The sequence below is a fragment of the Balaenoptera acutorostrata genome, chromosome 5 (genome assembly GCF_949987535.1).
Source record: "Balaenoptera acutorostrata chromosome 5, mBalAcu1.1, whole genome shotgun sequence".
Classification (NCBI taxonomy): domain Eukaryota; kingdom Metazoa; phylum Chordata; class Mammalia; order Artiodactyla; family Balaenopteridae; genus Balaenoptera; species Balaenoptera acutorostrata.
This window is the reverse complement of record NC_080068.1, coordinates 127,788,835-127,810,852: the sequence shown is the minus strand read 5'-3', so window position 1 is coordinate 127,810,852 and position 22,018 is coordinate 127,788,835.

Below are 22,018 nucleotides of genomic sequence, written 5' to 3'. Positions count from 1 at the left end.
TTTTTCTGTTATCGAGGATAAAATATATACTACTTCCACAATAGGAGAGTATTTTTTGCAAAACCTAAAAAGATAACTGGCATATCTTTGAAGGATTTGGTAAGATTCAATTCTTTAGAAAGATTAAGAATAGCTCAATTATAGATACACTGAAATGTCTATACACAACTATCCAATAAAAAAGAGACCTATGTATCTGTATATGTTATGGTAGTTTCTTTTTGTGTAATTACCTCCTATTCACTCCGTTGGTGAGGGGGGCTTCCCACTCTAGGGTCTGGGATGACTAGAACACAGGACACCTACCACTGGACAGGACACTAAGCTGGACCACAGCTTATTAGCCACGTATACGCATCACCTAGGGGAGGAGAACACGGCACTGCACAGAGGGCCACACGGGGGTTGCGCTGTGGAACAGAGTGCACACCAAGGACCATGGGGGGCAAGTTTTATAGTCTCAAGAGGGTGAAGTAAGTCAGACAGAGAAAGACAGATATCATGTGATAACGCTTATCTGTGGGATCTAAAACAATGGTACAAGTGAACCTACTTACAAAACAGAAGTAGAGTCACAGATGTAGAAAACAAACTTACGGTTATCGGGGGGGAAAAGGGGGGGAGGGATAAACTGGGAGATTGGGATTAACATATATACACTAGTGTATATAAAATAGATAACTAATAAACCTACTGTACAGCACAGGGAACTCTACTCAGTACTCTGTAATGACCTATATGGGAAAAGAATCTAAAAAACAGGGGACATATGTATATGTAAAACTGATTCACTTTGCTGTACAGCAGAAACTAATACAACATTGTAAAGCAACTATATTCCAGTAAAAATTAATTTAAAAAAAAAAAAAAGAGGGTGGAGAGTGCCCCAGATTCCTGCAGGAAGATATGATTGGTTCATTTGAGCAATTCCATGCCACTCATGGATAAGCAGGGATTGGGCCTGGTCTCCTGATAAGAAGGGTTGAGTGCTGAGGGGACATTATCTCAGGAGCAGACCTTACATTATACTCTTTTAATAATATACTTGTTTAAAAAAACATACTGAAACCAAAGTCAGAGACACTAGGTGCAAAGGTATTATAATTAAATTGGTGTTTGCAGAAACCTCTGTGGGATATGAATAGTAGCAACACAGACTAGGAGAACTACAGCTAAAGCAAATACTCTGTTGTAGAACTTGTTGATTTTTGGTTCAAACAATCAACCAAATTTTGCTTTTGCCCCCTACTACTTTGGATTAGAATGTAATTGCAATATTACTTTTTTAGATACCCTTGTGTTGGGCTCATTATATTTCTTCTGAGACATACACCTATGTATTTTATGTCAATGAAACTAGAGTAAACAGAGCAAGATTTACCTGACAAGACGTCTACCCCCTTTATGTTAGACACAAAAATTATATTTTCTCTTACTTGAGAAAGTCTCAAAAAGGAAATGCTTTGCTTTAGGAGTTGAAACATAGAATTGAAAGACCATTTAGTTCAAATTCTTTGTGTATGAATCCTCTACGCTAACTCACTGAAGTAATCATAGACCCCTCCAGAACTCATCAGAAAGAAGAAATGCTCTTCTCACAGGATAAACGTATCTTTTGCCTACTTGCTATTGACTGCATTTTTTAAATAATTGAGTCTAAGTGTGTCTCCAAAAAATATGAGAAGTTGGCTTTTTTTTTCCCCAGCTGTGGCATATCTAATGTATTTGACACCCAGAGTGGATCGCTTTTAATGCCCTGTCTTTATATAACAAAATTATACTCAGTAGCAATCAAGTGACAAAAAAGAATAATGGCCAGAAAAGAAATGCAGTTATTGAAAAGTTTATTTTGTTCAATTCATATATGGAATGATATGAAAATTAAAATATTGCAGCATTAAAAAAGAAAAAAAAGTATTTGTCTAATATATTTTAATTACATTAATGTGTGTTTCGATTAGAGGGAAATACATATGTAGGTCTGTTGTACCAATGAAAGAAAACCATACAGCTTCTGTTTTTAGCCTTGACATTGGTCAGTTTGTCACTCTATCTTTAAAGTTGATCTTCTTCACATATTCAGGTGCAGTAGACAGTATGGACAAATTTGCAATCTATCATCACTCACGGGGTAAAATAATACTTTTTATTAATTTCAAGTTTGAAAAGTCCCTTTTGCATGAAGCCTTAAGTGTATGAATACTTAGGAACGATTTTAAATATAAGGATAATTTTGGCAGAGATTCTTGGAAATCTAATTTCGTGATCAATTTAGACATTAAAATACTGTCCATGCTTCTGTTCTTCAGGTTTCACATTAGCAGCTTTCAAATGTCCAAAACTTTTAATGCAAATAGAAACTCTATGTTGTCACGTGGAATTACAGATTTGAAGTAACTCAACTTCTGTTTCCCAGTTTTAAATTAGTGTGTCATCATTGCTTATATAAAATTACTCTTTAAAAGCAAGGCTGTGTGTGACATGGTGATTGGAGACACAAGCTGTGTGGGTATCCAATGATTCTGAATCCTTAAAAAATTATTTTCAAATAGAGCATTTTTGCTGAGTCTGCACTTTTCAGGAAGATGATAAAACTGGGAATTTTCAAAATTAACTTTGGTGTAGTATACAGTGTTTATTAAAGAATAAGTAATAAAAATAAGAAAATTTGACACATGTATACTATCAAAACTCAGCAAGAATGCCAAGGATGGGTAAGAATTTAGACTAACAAAATTTCTTTGGGGAAGAACATTTTATTATTGATATGTTTGGGCTTGCAAGTGTGTGATGAAAATAAAACTTAAGACCACTTTTCAGTTAGTTTTGTTATCATTTTTAAATCCTCTGTCAACTATATATCCTATTATTGTTTGTACTCAATACTGACTGCTCCCACCCATTTCTTTGAATACCTCTGCTGTCAAGTTGCTTTTGGGCAGGCTAAGGATTCTCTTTGGCTTAGGAATCCCCTCTTTCTTTAACCATTCATCATATAATCGTATCCCAAATATTTTCCATTCTAGTCCTGTACGTCCCTGCCTTTCCAATAAGGCACTCAGTGGTCAGATTAGTAATAATTTAAGTTGATGGTGAATTCCTTTTTCTATTATAAGCGAAAAGTTACAATATATTAGATGTGTTCTTCGAGCATGGAATATTACATCTGTGAAATTCCATCTGGCCCTCAATATTATCTGTGTCATTACTAATATAAGCAATGCTAGCTACAGTTATTTTATGAACTGAAACCATCTCATGATATTCCTGATCAACAAATTATCACAGGGAAGTAAAAGGAATCCATACACTTGTGCAATTAACATTCAGCAAATCCATTCTCATGTTCATTATGCTCCATTTCTCTGTTCCATTTCTCATATAAACTGACATAATGAGTATTTTAGATCTCCTCTCCTTTTGGGCCTAATTTTGTGTCACTTAATTGTGGGTTCCCTGTTGGCATTAGTAAGGTGAAATATGGTAGCTGTGAGAGAGTATTAAAAATTAGTGTCTGATAGATTATAGGCTAATATCCTGGCTTTATCTGCAAAATCATTTTTAAATGAAATACTGTTTTGTATATTAATCCTAAACTTTAGGGTGAAATTTCAGCAAAGAACATTCTAGGATATTGATACCCAGATCTCTAGAGCTGGACCAAGTCTTAAATGTAATCTAATCAAATTTCCTGAATTTAGGGAAAAATTAAGATCCATAGATGTTAAATGGTTTTGAAATCATCAAGACCTAGCTTTGAGTCCTGAGTTTCACCATTTATTAAATATATGACTAGCAAAAGAGATAATTCCTTGTGCTTTTATTTCCTCAGCTGAAGATACTTAGAAAATAACAATACTTACCTTGTGCAGTTTTTGTGAGGATTAGAAAAGGCAATACAATGTTTGGCATCAAGACTCTCTATTGAGAAGAAGCATAACCACTGAAAGGCTGAATGGAGGGTTCGTTGCACATTGACTCTAAAACCAGAATGTCCGGGTTTGAATTGGTGCCACTGGTTAGTCTCTTATGCTTCAGTTTTCTCATTTATAAAATGGGAAAATGATAATATCTTATAGATTCATTATGAGGGATAAATAAATAAGCTTATATATGAAAAATATTTGAATGCCAGTTGTATGTATATTTATGTATATATATGCATACATATATGCATGATAACCACTATTAATATAATTCTCTTAAATACGACCTCCTTTAAAAATGCCTCATGTTGGGCTTCCCTGGTGGTGCAGTGGTTGAGAATCTGCCTGCCAATGCAGGGGACACGGGTTCGAGCCCTGGTCTGGGAAGATGCCACGTGCCGCGGAGCAGCTGGGCCCGTGAGCCACAGTTACTGAGCCTGCACGTCTGGAGCCTGTGCTCCGCAACAAGAGAGGCCCTGATAGTGAGAGGCCCGCGCACCGCGAAGAAGAGTGGCCCCCACTTGCCGCAACTAGAGAAAGCCCTCGCACAGAAACGAAGACCCAACACAGCCATAAAAATAAATAAATTAATTTTAAAAAAAAGCCTCATGCTGTGAATGAGTGAAACACCAAAATTTTCCTATTTAAAGCTAGGAAAAATATTACTATTGAGTGATTTCCTATATACAGAGGACTGAATTCTGAGCTTTCTCAGGGCAAGTGTAGATGGATAGGTGTCACTGCTGAGGTCCACACAGGTCTGAATAACATAGCTTAGGAGGAGGAGAGAGACAAAAATATATTTTCTCTTTCTCTCTATGCCTACTTTTCTGAGGTAGATAACAATGGCAACTAAAACAGGATAGTGAATTATTTCTGCCTCTTTTAATAACTGCATGGAAATGCAGAAGCTGGCTACACAAAGCCCCAGATTAGGAAGAGATTACCTGTGTTCTGCAAATGTCTACGGCCCTCTAAAATATCTCAATTGCAGCAAGAAGAACCTCGGGCATTGGCAGAACGGAGCACATTTTAATAAAGACAATGAAAGGATCTCTTTAGGGCTCTGGAACCATTGTTCTCTATCCCCAAGGGACATCTGACGATGTCTGAAGACACTTTTGGTCGTCACAACGTGGCGGGTACTATGGCATCTGGTGGGTGGAGACCAGGGATGCCGTTAAACAATGCTCGGGACAGCTGCCCCCTACACCAAAGAACTATCTGATCCAAAATGTTGATCTTGCTGAGGTTAGAAAGAGCCCTGCTGTGGAGGGACAGCCTGAAGTTAACAGACTTCATTTCAGGTAATTTCTTAATTTCAGGTAATTTCAATATAACCTTACTACACGCATAAATGTGCTTGTTTAAATTGTTTTGCCAACATTTCTAATACTAGTCACTACTGATGAGGAGACATTTCCTGGGATACTGAAAATAGCTGGTTGGCACAGGTAACATGGTTTTTGTACTGTTATTTTTATCAGACCCTAATTGCCAGGAAATGTTCTTTCTGTGGATTTTCAGCACATAATTGTGCACATTCTCTGTGTGAAAAACTATGCACTTACTTTAAAAATACTCTAAATATTTACTCTAAATATGTATGTCAGCGTTTCCAGTACTAGAGCTGTAACCAGGCAGTAAAATCATACTTACTTATAAAATGCAATCCATGTACAGTGTCTGTAAGGTGAGAAATGCTGCTTTTGAGCAGAAGATAATTTTGCAGATAATTTTGCAAAGTCAATGTTTTATATTGTAAAATATATAAAAAGAGAGGTATATTTCATTTTGTTTTTATAACATAATTATACTCTGTACTTCTTCCAATGTGAGTTAGTATTATGATTATAAAAATAATACCTGTTTATGGCCAATGAAAAGAATCATGTGATCTCCCACCCTTCCCACAAGGCATACTCCCCAAAGGTTACTACTTAGGTTATGCTTCCTCTGCTTCATTCTTGCAAACCCACTGGCTATTCCCCTCCCTTGAATGGGAGCACTGACAGAAAATTCTATTATATGCATACGGTCAGCTTCATATCAGAATAAACTGCAAGAAGAAAGCAGATAGACTTTCCTTCATCACTTCACATTACAACCCCCAAGCCAAAATAAGAAAGATTTCTCAAAGGCCACAGGACGTGTGCCTTGGCCCTCCTTAGGAAAATTTATGGGATTTTGTTGTTGTTGTTGTTTTAAGAATAGGGCTTAGCCTGACATTAGCTTAGGAGCAATATCTTGTTGTCAATGGCTTTGCAATCACAGGCCTGGGGAGAATAGTTGGGGCATGAATGACCTTCACATTGGTCTCTTAGAATTCTTGAGGAAATTCCTGGTTTCTACTTTCCCCACGTTTGGCCTTAGATGAGCAGATTCCAAGCTTAAAGAGTCTCTACCTGAGAAAGAGTTAAGTCCCACATCTACCTCAGTTTTCTCCTATGCAGAAGATACTTTTTTTCTGATTTATAGGTAACTTAATTCCAGTTCTTTTTGTTATAAAATACTTGGTCCAGTGGAGGAAACATGTACTATATCCTTATGTCAATAGGATTTCGGAATAAGAAAGGTAAAAATGTGTATTGAATTTCTCATTTTGAAGCAGACTTTTAAGTTAATATTTAAAGACATTTTTCCAGCTTGCATCTGTTGTATACTCTTATTTTTGCCTCCAGAATTATTTATTCTAAAAAGTTTATGCATTGTTTAAAATATCTTCTTATCCTATATCCAGTGATCTTTTCTTGGAAAGATAAAAAACATGAAAGAGAACTGTCTTCTTAATAGATTTCTAAAATACTACTTTCTTATGACTTTAGAACTATGAATAATGAAAGAGTGATTTAAAATAGCTATCGTATATTATTCTCTTTAAAACTTTCAAGAATGCCATCAAACTCACAGTTTTTTTAGTTTTGAACCACCATAACCCTTGCAGTAAAATCAAATGAAAAGCAATATGGGAATTCCCTGAGAGCCTCTGAATCTGGGCTATAGTTTCTTACTTTTACATTTTGATTAGTGCATCACGGAAAACCCTGATTCATTGGTTCCAACGGACTCTTCATTTATAATTTATAATTGCTCCTAAAATATAAATATGTAAAATAGCATTAGATCTAATACACAATACAGTTTGTGTTATTTTATGATCTGAAAAGAAACTCCATGGGAACATTAAAGTTATTTCACATGTATATATAGAGGGAATCGACAAAGAAGATACCATTGGGCTTCCCTGGTGGCGCAGTGGTTGAGAATCTGCCTGCCAATGCAGGGGGCACAGGTTCGAGCCCTGGTCTGGGAAGATCCCACATGCCGCGGAGCGACTAGGCCCGTGAGCCACAACTACTAAGCCTGCGCGTCTGGAGCCTGTGCTCCGCAACAAGAGAGGCCGCGATAGTGAGAGGCCTGCGCACCGCGATGAAGAGTGGCCCCCGCTCGCCGCAACTAGAGGAAGCCCTCGCACAGAACGAAGACCCAACACAGCCAAAAATAAATAAATAAATTTAATTAAAAAAAGAGGTTTCTTTAAAAAAATAAAAAGATACCATTGTTCTAAGCATCATCATTTACTGATCAAAATGGATTAACTTAAAGAAAGAATGTATGACAGCTTTGTAATTTACATTTAGAAAAAACATTCTTTCTTTACAGAAAAGGCATATTTTATCACTAAAGAACTACAAAGTAGAAATAAAAATGAAAATCATAAAATATTTATGGAAAAATGTTTAATGCATGAGATGAAAATAAATCTACAAATGTATTTCAATTATTTTACTTCTTATTTTCAATAACAAGCTTTTCTAAAGAAAAGGATAAATATAGAATATAAAATTGGGTTAAATATGCAATACAGTTTGGGTCCTATGTTTTGGAAGGAAGTTCCATCTTAGGAACAAAAAAGTTATGTCACATGTTAGATTTATAGGAAATTCAACAAGGAAGGTATTATTTCTAAACATCATCACCTATTGATCAAAACAGTGTCATGCTATATTGTCAGTCTTTTTTTCCAGGATAGTCTCAATAGGTTTAGTCATTTATATAATTTATAAAAGAGTTTTCATGTCAATGAAATAAATAAAAATTAGGTAGTGACTTGGTTATTCTGATATATTTGGTTAAATCAGATGAGATATGTCAGCAGAACTGTCAAAAGTTGTTTCCTTCCTTAGAAGTTTACAATATTGGTGCACATGAATATGTTCTGACAGTTGAAAGAAATTTAATGACTAGCAGTAACCACTGCCTGGAGAATTATCTTCTGTTGTCGAGCCCACATTCTTTGTCTTATAAATTTACTGTGATAACTGGTTTTCTAGGAAGTCATCTATGAATAAGGAAAATCAAAACGTCATAATTAATTTTAGAAATATGTCTCAGTATTTGAATTTATACCCTCATACATGTTTTATCACTTCTATTCAATAGAAATATCAGCAATTACGTGATAATTGAGCCTTTTTGTATGTGGGCAGTTATCAACCATGCACCCAGTGATTAAAATAAAACAATACAAATTGCCCTAAACACATACACACACTCACATTCACAATGGCTTTAATGACTCTTGGGAGAATGAATGGATTTCCAGGGTGTCAACTTAGTATTATCTATTGCTAACTATTAATCACATAGAATCGCTTCTATTCCACTGCTATTATGTACAACCATTTCAATCGTGTGTACATGTGTAAACAGATACCTATACATGTATATATGTATTTTGTTTCTGTATCTTTAACTTTGACCTACCTTATACTTTTTCCCTGAAAAGCATTATAATGTGAGGGAAGAAAATTGGGCTGGGATTTAGAAGATACAGTGCTAGTCTTTCCTCTATCACTGGAAGCCTTAAAAATGTCTATATGAACTCTAAGGTCCCTATCATTTCTCACATTGTGTAACGTTATGTACAATTTCAACAAAACACAAATATCCCCTCTGAGTTTTTCTAAATTTTAATAGAGCTATTACAGAAAGCTCTTATTATTATTATTATTTTTTTTACTTTTAACCTACGTTCTATTAAACTTTTAGATTCTTTCCAGGAATTTTTTTTCTTGTCCTAAAAGCATGTGCAACAACAATTAAAAAAAAAAAAAACTTATAAAGTCTCAGTATCATAAATATAACATTATTATTTTAAGATTATATATAGTATAGCCATAAAATAATATATTTTATCTTATGTCATATTTTTATGCTTTGGGATTTTTTAAAATCATAGTCTTTATTTCTTTTTTTTTTTTTTACTCTCTTTTTCTATGTAGACTAAGTATTTCATTTATTTTTTATTTATAATTTTCTTATGGTGGCAGACTTAGCAGTGGCTCCACTTAGGGAGTTTGTATGAGGATTCTGCTGTTGCTGAGAAAATTCAATTATACTCAGAAATGGGGATAATAATATCAGGATAGTTTGGAGTCTCATTGGACCTATATGTGAGTCAGATTATGGTCAGAACCCTGTTTATTTTCTGACCTTATCTGTATCTGAGGAGCATTTCAAGTCCTGACAAACCAAGGTTAGCACAGAGCCATTTCCACTAACCCCTCAAAATGTGGATATTTAACTTTCCACACCAAAGCAGCTTATTTATTCAATGAGCTGTTTACTGAAATGCACTCAAAGAATGTACATGAATAAAACTGAAGTTATTGATAAAAAATATGGTAGAAACTTTTCTTAAAGTTCAAGCATTTGATAAAACTTGCAGCATAATTGAATTTAAAATTCAATTCAATGTAGTTTAGGATAATTCTATGATTGTTCCTGATGTACTGCAACAATAATGAGCTAAATGACATCATTATACCTTGGAAGAACTAGTGCTATTATTGGGCATCTAGTAAATTTGACACAGTGACAGACTCTCTGCACATATTAGAGTGTGACATTTTGCTTCATTTAGGAAATTATCAGAGAAATTCAGGTCTATATCTCTTTTGACTGAAATATCAAATAATTGAAGGCAGTATACTGGCTGGAATGATCTCGGTTTTTGCTTTGCATCTATTCTTTTTCCTTTTTGCCACAGATAAGCATAGGTTACAGCAGTATAAAATTCTTGACTCATAACAACATACTGAACTAAAAAATGCAAAAAAATGTATAGAACATACATGAAGGGGGTCTAGAAATTGTGAATCAAATATAACTTATCAAAGTTGGGACTGAAAGCTATGTACAAATTGCTTGGTATATGGGTCTTTTATTAATAGTAAATTAGAGGAAATTAGAATAATGTTTTCTACCAAAAACATGAAGTGAACCATGAAAAAATATGAAAGAAGCAGGGTAAAGAAGTCTTAAAACTCTTTTTGGAATTTACAAACTAATTATCGGATGAAGAGGGATTCATTTGATAATTAATAATGGGAGAAATATGGTGAAAAACAGATATGCTGTAAATTTTGGATTATCTGTAAATATACGAAGGGTATAGGAGAGAGACCAACTAGAAAGAAGTTAAGTGAAGACTGAAATAGTGTATGTCAGCAGAGTTAAAATACATAATCCGCTTGCAAAGTTTAAAACAATGAAGTCTTCCATATCCTTTAAACTCAAATTCAAGTCACATGTCTTCCAAGCCTCTGGCCTATATTGCCAGTCAAAAATAATCTTTTCTTCCCTTGTTCTGCCTTTGCAATTTGTCTGTAATTCTATTTTGATTCTTATCATGGCATGTGTTGGGTTATATTTCTTTATGTCTGTTTTTGTTTTTCAAACCCTACTGCGAGCTGCCAAAAGGTAGGATCCTTTCTACTCTTCACAGTAACAGTTGGTTAAACAGGATTAACTGACTTGATGAGAATGTAAGTGTGATCTAGCTTGGACAACTGTCACTCCATTTCCTTCCAGGGTTGATTAAGCTGATCTGGCAGCCTAGGCAGGAATCCTGTGGCTTCCACATAACTCTTTGTTGTACACACTTAAATGAATAGGCATATTTTTCAGAGAGAAAAAAAGGATACACTTCCATAAAGTATATTTTATTTGAATAATAATGATGCCACAACCTATAATTAACTTGAATGTGAGCTATATCGAATGTGTATCCTGCAAGGTACTAAGAATTATGGGCATGATATGAAGACACAGCACAACCAAAAGCAATGCAGAAACCGGCTCATTTCTTGTGTGCCTGTGTATACACACATGTATACATTTTATGTAAAATACTTAAATACATGCAAATTATATTTAATACCTTCACATATGCAAATATGGTTTCTAATAAATAAATTGTATGCATATGATTCAAAATGCTACGTTAGTATGCACCATCTAGATGAGTAATTGAGGGAATATGATGGATTCAAGGCATGGAATTATGATCTTATGCCAATCAATTGAAGCAATTTAAATTGTACTATGACTATTGTGAACCAAATCACAAGGGTTTTTTGGAATCCTGAATTCAAGAGTAATATCTTAAGCCTATTTCAAATGAAATAATATTTTTCAATGTCTATATTCAGTATGTGATTCATTGGTAATCCATATTGTTTAAGTGGTTTTAAGAGCCATTTTCAAATCATACCATCAAAAATTAAAAAAAAAAAAATTGAACAAGCTTAGTTCTTCAACTTCCTCTGCTTCAATTTGTTGGTCTTCTCAGTTTTCCAACTACTAATGGACTGGACTAGTTCAATTCTTAAGAAAGAATATCTGATTTGCCAAGCTAATCATCATAATCTTTGCTTGGATAGATCGTTAAGTACCAGACAGCTTATAGATCCTTAGTAATACTCTATGTTATCTGTCATTGGGTCAGCTGTCCACAGCAGACCTACTACATCTGGCTCTTGGGGTGACCAGGGGCACTCCATGGCTTTCCTCAGCCAGTGGTGGAGTTGGAGCAGTTTCCCATAGAGAAACAACAATATGGCAGAAACCAAGATTGATCTGCCCAGTAAATTTATTTTCTTATGCACATATTCAAACGTGGCCAAACTATGCACATGCCAAACTGGAAAATCATCTCCGAATCTGCAAAACATATGAAAATCTGAAAGCTAAGTACCCAGTGGAATTTAAGGAGAAAATTATACGTACCCATTAAAAAAGCTATTTTTCTTAATTGGCAATATTTCCTAGTGTGTTTCTTTTTATCCTTTCCAACAAAGCATAAGTAAAGCAATTGACACCTGGAACGTTTGGCAAATGCATTAGCCATGGCACACAGAGAGATGAATAGTTGGCAGACACGTGCTGAGGTCTGGCATATCACCAAACCAAGAGATGATTTGATGCCTGAGATATTACTGCCTTCCTTTTTACCTAAATTGGGCTTTGTATTTAGTTGCATTTACATAAGAACAACAAAGTTATAATTGTAGGAAGCTGCAGAAGTGTAGAATTCAGCATTAGCTGAAGCATTCTCCAATAATAAATAAATACATTACATTATTGAGAAAGACCATCCTCAATTAAAAAAGGGGACCCCAGTTTCAGTGGGAGAGTAGATGAGCCATGAGTACTTAACATGAAGAGAAATTAAACAACCAGAAGGATGTCACCCTCTCCCTAAATCAGCCAGGAATTAGCAGAGGAAATGGATACTAGCTCCAGATATAACAAGGAAAGTAAGTGTATAGAAATACATTAAAAGGTTCTGGAGGATCAGAGGCTGAGATAACCATTAGATTATCGAGTTAAAGGCCACAGAACCCTATTTGCAATTCAGTGTTCAGCTCGCTGCTGCTGCTGTCACTACAACTGAGACCACAATTGCCCCTCACACCATGCTTCTGGTGACAACATTAGCTGCAGCGGCCAGTCGGCCACAGTCCAGGGTCTCTGTGAGCTGGCTGCCACAAGATGGCCTCTGTCCCACTTTCATCTGCCAAGTTCTTGCACAAGTGAATGTAATTTACATCCAGAACTTTATCCCTAAGGCCATTTGGAAGATGTGCTTGCTAGAAGACGCATCGAGTGGAGAGGAGAAAACAGCGTTTCTAACACACAGCACAATTTCTTCCTCTAATACTTTCATCTCGCATTTTTGTGTTTACATTTTTCTTCCAAATCTTATTTTTCACTTTTACTCACTATCCTTTCCTATCAATTATCTACAAAATATCTGCAAAAAAAAAAAAAAAAAAAAAAAAAAAAAAAACCTTGATTTTGTAAAATAGTTCATCATTTGAAAGGTAAGAGGAGATGCCTGGCATAATTCACCATTTACTTTTTCAGTACAAGAGTGCTAAATCTTTTTTATAAAGGAGCAAAATAATAGTTATTAAAAAGAACTTTAGAGCAGTCATAAATATATTTCAAGTTTTAGTGATATTGTTATATAATAACCTACTATTGTCAAAATACAAGCATCTTATTTGCAGAGATGTTATTTTTACTCCTGACAACAAAATGTCTGATTGTGTTTAATACTATGAAATATTGTTAGTAGAACTATCATATCAGAATTTATAACAGTGATGAATTTTCAATATATGAAATGATTTTTACTTATGATATGTTTAAAAACTTATTGAATCTTGCTATGATTCTTAAAAGGCTCGTTGGTGACTCTCATCTCTGTGATATTCATAATTACTATTCAATAAGATGAATAACGTCTTTTCTCGTTCAACACTCTAAATCCTTGTTTTATAAGAAGAATCCTTAAGGCAGTGGCAGAAAAAGACTTGATTTTTCAGACAAATAACATGTGTACATGCTAAAATGATGAAAGGCATTATATAATATTTTTTATTTACAACATAAATGTAAGTTCTGGAAAGCAATTATATTCTGGATGACATTGACTAATAGTATACATTTTAATAAAATTCAACGTAAAATGCAGAATCATTGATAATAATTTACAATAATAAACATAATAAATATACTGGCTAAAATATAGTATTAAGTCTGTTAAGTTTTGGGGGACTATTTTGGCTTTCTAAATATATCACATCAATTAAAAATATTAGTTTGTTTCTTTATCTAGACCCATTTATTTTGTGTCTTTTTTGTGCCTATTGTTATGTTTGCTGAAACCTAAAGTACTACGTTGAATAAAATTGGGGGTAGTGGGCACACATATTTCTGACTTTAAAGACAATGCTTTAAATGTTTTATCAATTCAGTTGAGTGTTATATTTGCTTTAGGTTTCCAGTAATTATCCTTTATAAGTTCAAGAAGTTTCCCTTTTATTTGTAATCTTATATCAATTCTCTGTGATGAATAGGCATTGAAATTTATCCATGCTTTTGCTGAATCTACTGAAATAAGCACATGATTTTTTTTTCTCCTAAATATACTGATATGGAAAGTTATACTAGTAATCAAAGTACTTGGTTAAAAGAAACTGGTTAAGAGAACTTGGTATGGTTTTGCTGTCAGGGTTTTACCCACTTGTTTAACAAATTTGAAAAATATACCCCTTCTTTGTTTTCTTTCTACTTCTTTCTTAATATTTTGACAGACTCTTCAAAAATATTCTTAATATTTTGACAGACCCAGACAGGCTGTTTCTGTTTTGCTTTTGTTTTTCCTCTCATGGCAGAATTTTAAATGAATAATTCAATCAATCCTTTCCCAGGTATAAAAGATCAGGAGGTCAATTTCTGCTTTATTTTTTTAAGAATGTATGTCTTATAAGTTTCCAAATTTCATGTTATAATTTGTTTATGTCTTTTCTCATTATCTTTGTAAACACTTTTATATTAAACTCTAGGCATTATTAGTATATTAGTTTTCTTAGCTTAGTTTTTTTCCTAAGTAGAAGCCAAGGTAAAATGTTTATTCAGGTAGTTTATTTTGGAAGTCAGCCCAAACAGCAGGGTTGAACAATCAGGGAGACTGATACAGCGATAGCAGAAATGTCAATGTAAGTGGAAATTATCCAAATCACCACGGTAGATTATAGGGGCACTATTCTGCTAGAACCTCCTGAGCACAGTACAGAAAGCCTGTGTGAAGTACCTGCCTAAAAGTGGGACCACACATCAGCTACCGTGTCCTTTAACCAAGGGTTGCATGAGGAGGCCAAAGCAATCAGATGAGAACCATAGCTTCCATTATTGTGCTCCACAGTTGGCAGTGTTCACCACCTTGAGAACCAACACCTTAAACTCAGCAGTATCTAAGGTTGCAAGGGTTGGAAGCATGAATGGTACAGGTAAGTTGTTTGGATAAAGGGAAGAAGTATCAATCATATTTTCACCCCTTGGTCCCAGGGTGACATATTACTAGATACATAGCTGTTGGTTTAGTTTCATTTAGCCTGTTCTAAAGGTCAATGCCCAAATGATAGAGGGTCATTCCCAAGATGATGCTGACGCTCAAAGATCAACAAACTAAATCTGACCCACCACCTGCTTTTGTCAATAAAGTTTTATTGGAGTACAGATACTACAGTTATTTTAAGCGTTGTCTCTAGCTGCTTTCCCACTATAATATCAGAATTAGGTGTAACATGGACCCTGTGGCACGTGAAGCCTGAAGTACTGACTCTGTGACCATTTAGAGAAAACGTTTGTCAATCCCTGTTGTAATTGAACTTTCAGTGGGCCATTACAACACTCTAATTGGTATTTGGTCATACACCCATTGATGTACTTATTTTACTGTGCAATATGTCCTTCCACTGAGGTGATGTTATGAGTTATTGATCACCTGTTAATAAATCAAACTTTTCCTAAACTTTAGATGATACTGCTAGCAGAAGCACTGCAGGCAAGAAAAGAAAATTTATATCTGGAGTTCACATTGCTGCTGCCTTCAGGGTAGAAGGAAGTCCTATTCACATGACTTGTTGCTAAGGAATCACCTGGTCTTCTTGTGAAGTAGTTCCACATCAAGGGCTCAACGTCAATTTTTGCTACTAGCAGGTTAGTTATTCTGAAGTGGCACTAGTTAGATTGGCCTTATTGAGAGAGAACCCATGTGGCTGGACCATACCTATCCTCCACCTCTATGGCCACTCTGTTCATAGACCCTTTGTGCAAACTCTCAGGGGCTCAGGAACAGAGACTTGCTGACACCCACCAGGTAAGTTACATTTTCCATCTGTTTGTTAAGTGACTTCTCTGCAGTGGTTGCTTTCTGGTGGCACTCACTTGACGCATTTTATGTCCACTCAAGTGGATCTATCTACACACCTCTCTCCAAGACCTCCTTGTCACCAATTTTCCTCCTTTTGGACACAATCAGCCATTCATTTTGCCAGCCTTCAGGAATCCATGTGTACTGATACAAAGCTAATGAGTAAGTGGACTTCTTGAAACTCTACTTATGGAAAGATTTTGCTTCTCTGCTGTCCTTGCTTGTCGAATTGTAATCCACCAACTAGGGGCATCCTCATCAGGAGAGAGCTTCTTAGAGCTTCAGAACTGCAGTCTCCAAGCCAGTTCTACTCCACCAGAATCTGCATTTTAACATGATCTTGAATTGGTTCTTACATGAACATTAAAATTTGAGAAACACTGAAATAGTCTATCTTCTATATTATAATGTGATTATATTATAAATTAATCACATTAATAACACTGATCCTGGACATTTTAATTTCTCTTTGAAGTTTTCTCAAATACTTGAAGGCTATTTAATTTGATATACTCAATTTTTGAATTATAATTAACTCTTTTTTTTAAACATATCATTTTATAATGACTTTTTCTCCTAATAACTTTTTTTTTTTTGTCAAAGTCTACCTTTTTTATATTAACACAACTCTTCTCAGCTTTCTTTTTGTGAATATTTTTCTGGTATTTTTGAAAGCATTTATTTTTAACATTTCTATGTCTTCAATTTATTTTCAAAATTCCCATATTTTAAGTGTGCCTCTTGTAAATAGCATATATCTGAATTTTTTACAGAATTTTATATAGATGTTTAAAAGATATTATCTAATCCTTTTAAAATAGTATATTTACCAATTTAAATTTATTGTGATTATCAATATATTTTGATATATTTCTGATATATTTGGTGCTTTTCCATTTTTCTAATGTTCCCCTACTTATTCCTTGCCTTGATTTGTTATGATTGTTTTGTTAAAGTTCACATTGTCTTACTAGTTTGTAAAATATATACTCTGTGTGTTTTTTCCAGTGGTTAAATTTGAATTTTGCCAAGCATATCTTACAAAGTCTACCGTTGAATTTAATACTCATATATTCTCTTCACAAATAACAGATCTTAGGATACTTCAACTGTAAATCCCTGCTGAAAATGTTATGTTTGTCCAGATTTTCATTCATCCTGTATTACTTTAACCTCACAGATTGAACATTATTATTTATTTTTTATTCAGACCAAGTTTGTTACATTATTCTTTATCTACCCATGTCTTTTTTCACCATTTGTTTCTGACTATAGATATTCCTCATGGGATCATTTTCCTTCCTTTGAGACTAGATAATTTATAAGTTTCTTTACCGAGGTTTGGTTCATTGTGAACTCTCTATTTTAGTTTTTGTAAAAAAGTCTTAAATTTGCAATTTCGATTAAAAGACTACTTTTCTGGGATACAAATGTCCAGGTAGATACATTTTTGAAGTCTTTGTTTCGTTGTTACTGGTGAGAAAACTTCCAGCAGCATGGATTTCATTTATTTTAGGTGATGTACCCTATTTTTTTCCAGGCTCTTCTTGTCTCTGCCCTTGACGTTCTGTAGTTGCACTATGATGAGCTTAGACATGGATTTCTTTCGGATTATTATTCTTTAGATATCTTACTGTGTTGCATTATCTCTGGGACCAAATTTTTGTTTTTAATTTTGGAAACTTTTCAGCCATTATTTTTGCAAATATTGTCTATTTGCAAATATTGTCTATTAGTCTGTTTGTCTCTTTTCTCCTTCTGTGAGTCCCACTACAGTTATGTAGATAAAAGAAACCTATTTCCTATACTCATAACACTTCTGACACCAAATGCTTGTTTTGTTTTGTTTTTCCCACACCAACCAATTCTCCAGTTCTCTGATGATACCAACTGGGTATCCAACGGTTTAATTCAATTCTGACACTAACTACCTGGAGTTAGTGCAGACCCCACAGCTTAAAGGCTGATTCCCACAAGACTGCCCCCCTCTTCAGATGCCAGTTCCAAGTAAACAGGTCCCTAGAGTACTCACACTTCTGTCCAACTTTGCTACAAAGTTGGGGGTTCCCACAACTCCCCAGTTTAATAATTTGCTGGAATGGCTCACAAGATTCAGAGAATCATTTATTTCCATTTATCAGGTTATTATAAAGAATATTATAAAGGACGCAGATGAACAGCCAGATGAAGAGGTACATAGGGTGAGATCTGGAAGGGTCCCAAGTGCAGGAGCTCTGTCCCCTGGAGTTGAGGTGTGCCATCCTTCTAGCATGTGGACGTGTTCACCAACCCAAAGGCTCTCCAAACCCTATTGTTTAGGGTTTTTATGGAGGCTTCATCATTAAGGCATGATTATCTAAATCATTGGCTATTGGTGATTAACTCAATCTCCAGCCCCTCTCTCCTCTCTAGAGGTTGCAGGAGGGGCTGAAATCACCAACCTCTAATCACATGGTTAGTCTTTCTGGACCCAATCCTGAAACTATCTAGGGGTCCTCAGCCACCAGTCATTTCATCAGCACACAAAAAGACAGTGTATGATTCCAAGGGTCTTAGAAGCTCTTGTGTCAGGAACTGGGGACTAAGACAAAATATTATAACAATTGATGTTTCTATCACCCTTATCACTCAAGAAATTACAAAGGTTTTAGGAGCTCTGTGCCAGGAACCAGGGACGAAGATCGAATATATAGTTGTTATTATATCACAGTATCTCAGTAGACCTTGTCATTCTATATTCCATGTCTCAACATCTCTTTTATGTTTTCTGTTTCTTTAGTTTTCTGTGTTGAATACTGGGGAATTCCTTCAGCTTTAATTTCCAGGTTATTAATTCTCTCTTCAGCTGTACATCATTTGTCCTTTCTCCCATTCTTTGCAAGATTTTTTTTTTTCCTAGAAATTCTTTTTGACTTATTTTCTATCGTCCCTGGTCATTTTGGTTGTCCCTCTACAGTGCTTATTGACTTCATATTTTATCTCTTTAAATTGCTTCATGTAGATCTACTTTATATCCTGTATCTCATAATTTCACTTTCTCCTAAGGATGGTTTAAATAAGTTTCTTCTTCTTCTATTGATTTTCTCTCATAGTGGTACATTTATAGATATATATATATTTTTTCTGTTCATATGTAATTGATCTAAATTTTAAACATCGAGAATTTAACATGTGGCAATCTCAAGGGACCAAAGCTGAGCACACTTTCCTCAGGCAAATCTTAGGTTTGTTTCTTTCTAGCATCAAGGGACACTGCAAACCTAGAAACACTTCAATAGTATTTCTTGGTTTGGGTTTTCCCAAAATGTGGTGGTGTGTGTGGGGATAATATAAATTAGAGTTCCTGGTCTATCTGGGAGCAGGCCTATGATGACAAAATTTGGAGCATGGCTTCTTTTGGTCTCATTTTGGCAACAGACAGATATTTTCTTGCTCCCCTTTTACTGAAGGTGTAACATTCTTACCCATTCTATCTTTATCGTTTGTTACTGATCAGCTTCTCTTTCCCCTGCCAACATCCACATATTTAAGTCCTGGAATCCAAATGTGCATGTGACCATTACTCAATGTCTTTCATCATTTTTACATTCATCAGATGTAAGTTTGACCATTTTCATGGGCTTAACTGGGTATCACTTGTACCATCTCCATTCTTCATTTGCCTTGTCATTTCACATTCATTACATTTTCATAACAAATTATCACTTTATGTTTTAAAAGAAAAAATGTATATTCTAAATTGCCAACTACATCATTCTATTAAAACAATTAAAAAGAGAAATTTTTCAAAACAATAGGAAAGATTAACTCTGGTTTCCAAAAGCCAACTGCCTATATAAACAAGATTTTATATTTTCTGATACTAAAGAGAGACCCTCTTACTACATGGTTTGGGATATTTCTAACGTTCTTTAAAGGGAATCATTTTATTATGAAATATTAACAAGCTTTATGACACAAATCTTTTTGAGTATAGTGCAAGCAAATTTCAAACATAAAATTTTTAGAAATTGTATTTCTCTTCAATAAGAATTTTTTTTCCTCTTTGTAAAACATTCCTCTTTTCTGTTCTTTCCTGAATATGCATTTCCATACCTTTAAACAATTAAATTCCTTCATTCCAAGGTAATTTTATTAAGAGGCATGATGTATACAAATGCAACTTCATCTGAAAAAAAAACTATTCTGTTATCATCTTAAAACTAGTCTTAAAAACTAAAGGGTTCCCATTATAATTTAGTTGCAGACAGTTGGCCTTTGAACAAGATGGGTTTGAACTGCAGGGGTCCACTTATACATGGATTTCTTTTTTTATTCAATAAATACTGTAGTATTACATGATCCTTCATTGGTTGAATCCAAGACATGAAACCCCCGTTATAAAGGAACCATGTATATGGAGAGTCGACTCTAAGTTACTTGGATTTTCCACTGCACAGAGGGTTAGCACCTCCAACCCTCACATTGTTTAAGGATCAGTTGTACAATGATACAGGCAATAGTGAGGTAGTTTTAAGATCAGTTTTTTGCTGCTGTTCTTGATAGTCAATCCATTCTAATTTTTCTATGAAGAAAATCATTGAAATGATATTCTTTGATTAATCACCTAGACACTAGAGAGTGAATTATGTTATTTAAGGATTAACTTGTCTCTCTAAAAGTTTTGTATGTTCCACATTCTTAGAAGCAGGTCTCTTTAAGCATTCAATTTCTATTAACTTCCTTGGGAAAACGTAATAGATTTTTATTATTTCCTTAAAATTAATCTATTAAACTTGGATTAAAATACATAGCGGGTTTTCTTTTCTTTCTTCTCTTTTTCCTTCACCTCTTTCTTCCTCTATTTTTCTCTTGATTTTTGAAATCCTCAAAGAAGAAAAAACAAGAAAGAAAACTAAAATGTAATTTCTTCTGCAGTATTTTGTGTTGACACTGAAAATTTGGCCAGAAACAATTCTGTTTTAAACATTCAAGAGTGTGTGTCTGTTTTCAATATGAACTGAAACGTTAGGGAAAACATTTTAGACTCACATAGCCTTAAATGGTGTTGCCTGCCAGGAACACCAAGCAGCTGCAAAACTCACTAATGAAAACTGGGACTGCACTTAACAGAAAAGGCTATCAAATATCTTTACAAATAGAAAATAGAGGTGAGCATAATTAACAAACTATATCATGAAATAATTCATATTTTTGTGACTTTCTCTCATTCTTTCCATCTACACTGACAAAGCGAAAGTGAGTTAATTTTGCAACCTTCACAATGATGGGTGGCAGAGATCAGTCACCTCTCACTCATGTCACTCACACTCAAACCTATTCCAGTTTAGAACTGGCAAGAGACTGAAGGAGATTTTAAAGTCAGGATATCCAAATCTGAGAAAGCAATTTTTTCTTGGGATTACACAGAACTGATCAAAGAGTTGGAAATTACATTACATTGCAACACATTGCAGTGCTGTGCATTTGAGGCTAGGAAAGGGTTTGAGGTGAACACTTATTTGGTCTCCTACCGATGTGTACATAACTCCACGTCTGTAACTAGAAAAATGTGTTAACAAAGGACAATAATAATAGTTCATCTTTTGGAGGAATTGTGTATATTCATCAGAGTGGAGGCTGAAGGGCAAGGGTGAAATTGAACATAATAAAAATAAAAGAGGTGATAACACACATTTCTCCCAGTTAGTGCCTTTCCACAACGCTCTAGTGGTACAACTGTCTTACCTAATTACTGAAGGCTAACAAACAATAAATTTAAGACCACTTTTATCTAAGATTCCTGATATTCTTCACAACTATTATCTCATAATACTTCAGCACAATATAGTGTAGAAATGCTTGAAAGGTAATTTATGTTTTTCCAACCTCCCATATGAAAAAAATGAAAGCGAAATAATGTAGGAAATATTTACAAGCTAGATAGTATGGTAACATTGTGAAGGCAGTTAAGTTATAAGACTTAAGCCAAAATAAATGATGTATCTCCAAGAAATGACTTAGGTCCAACAATTTTGTCTAA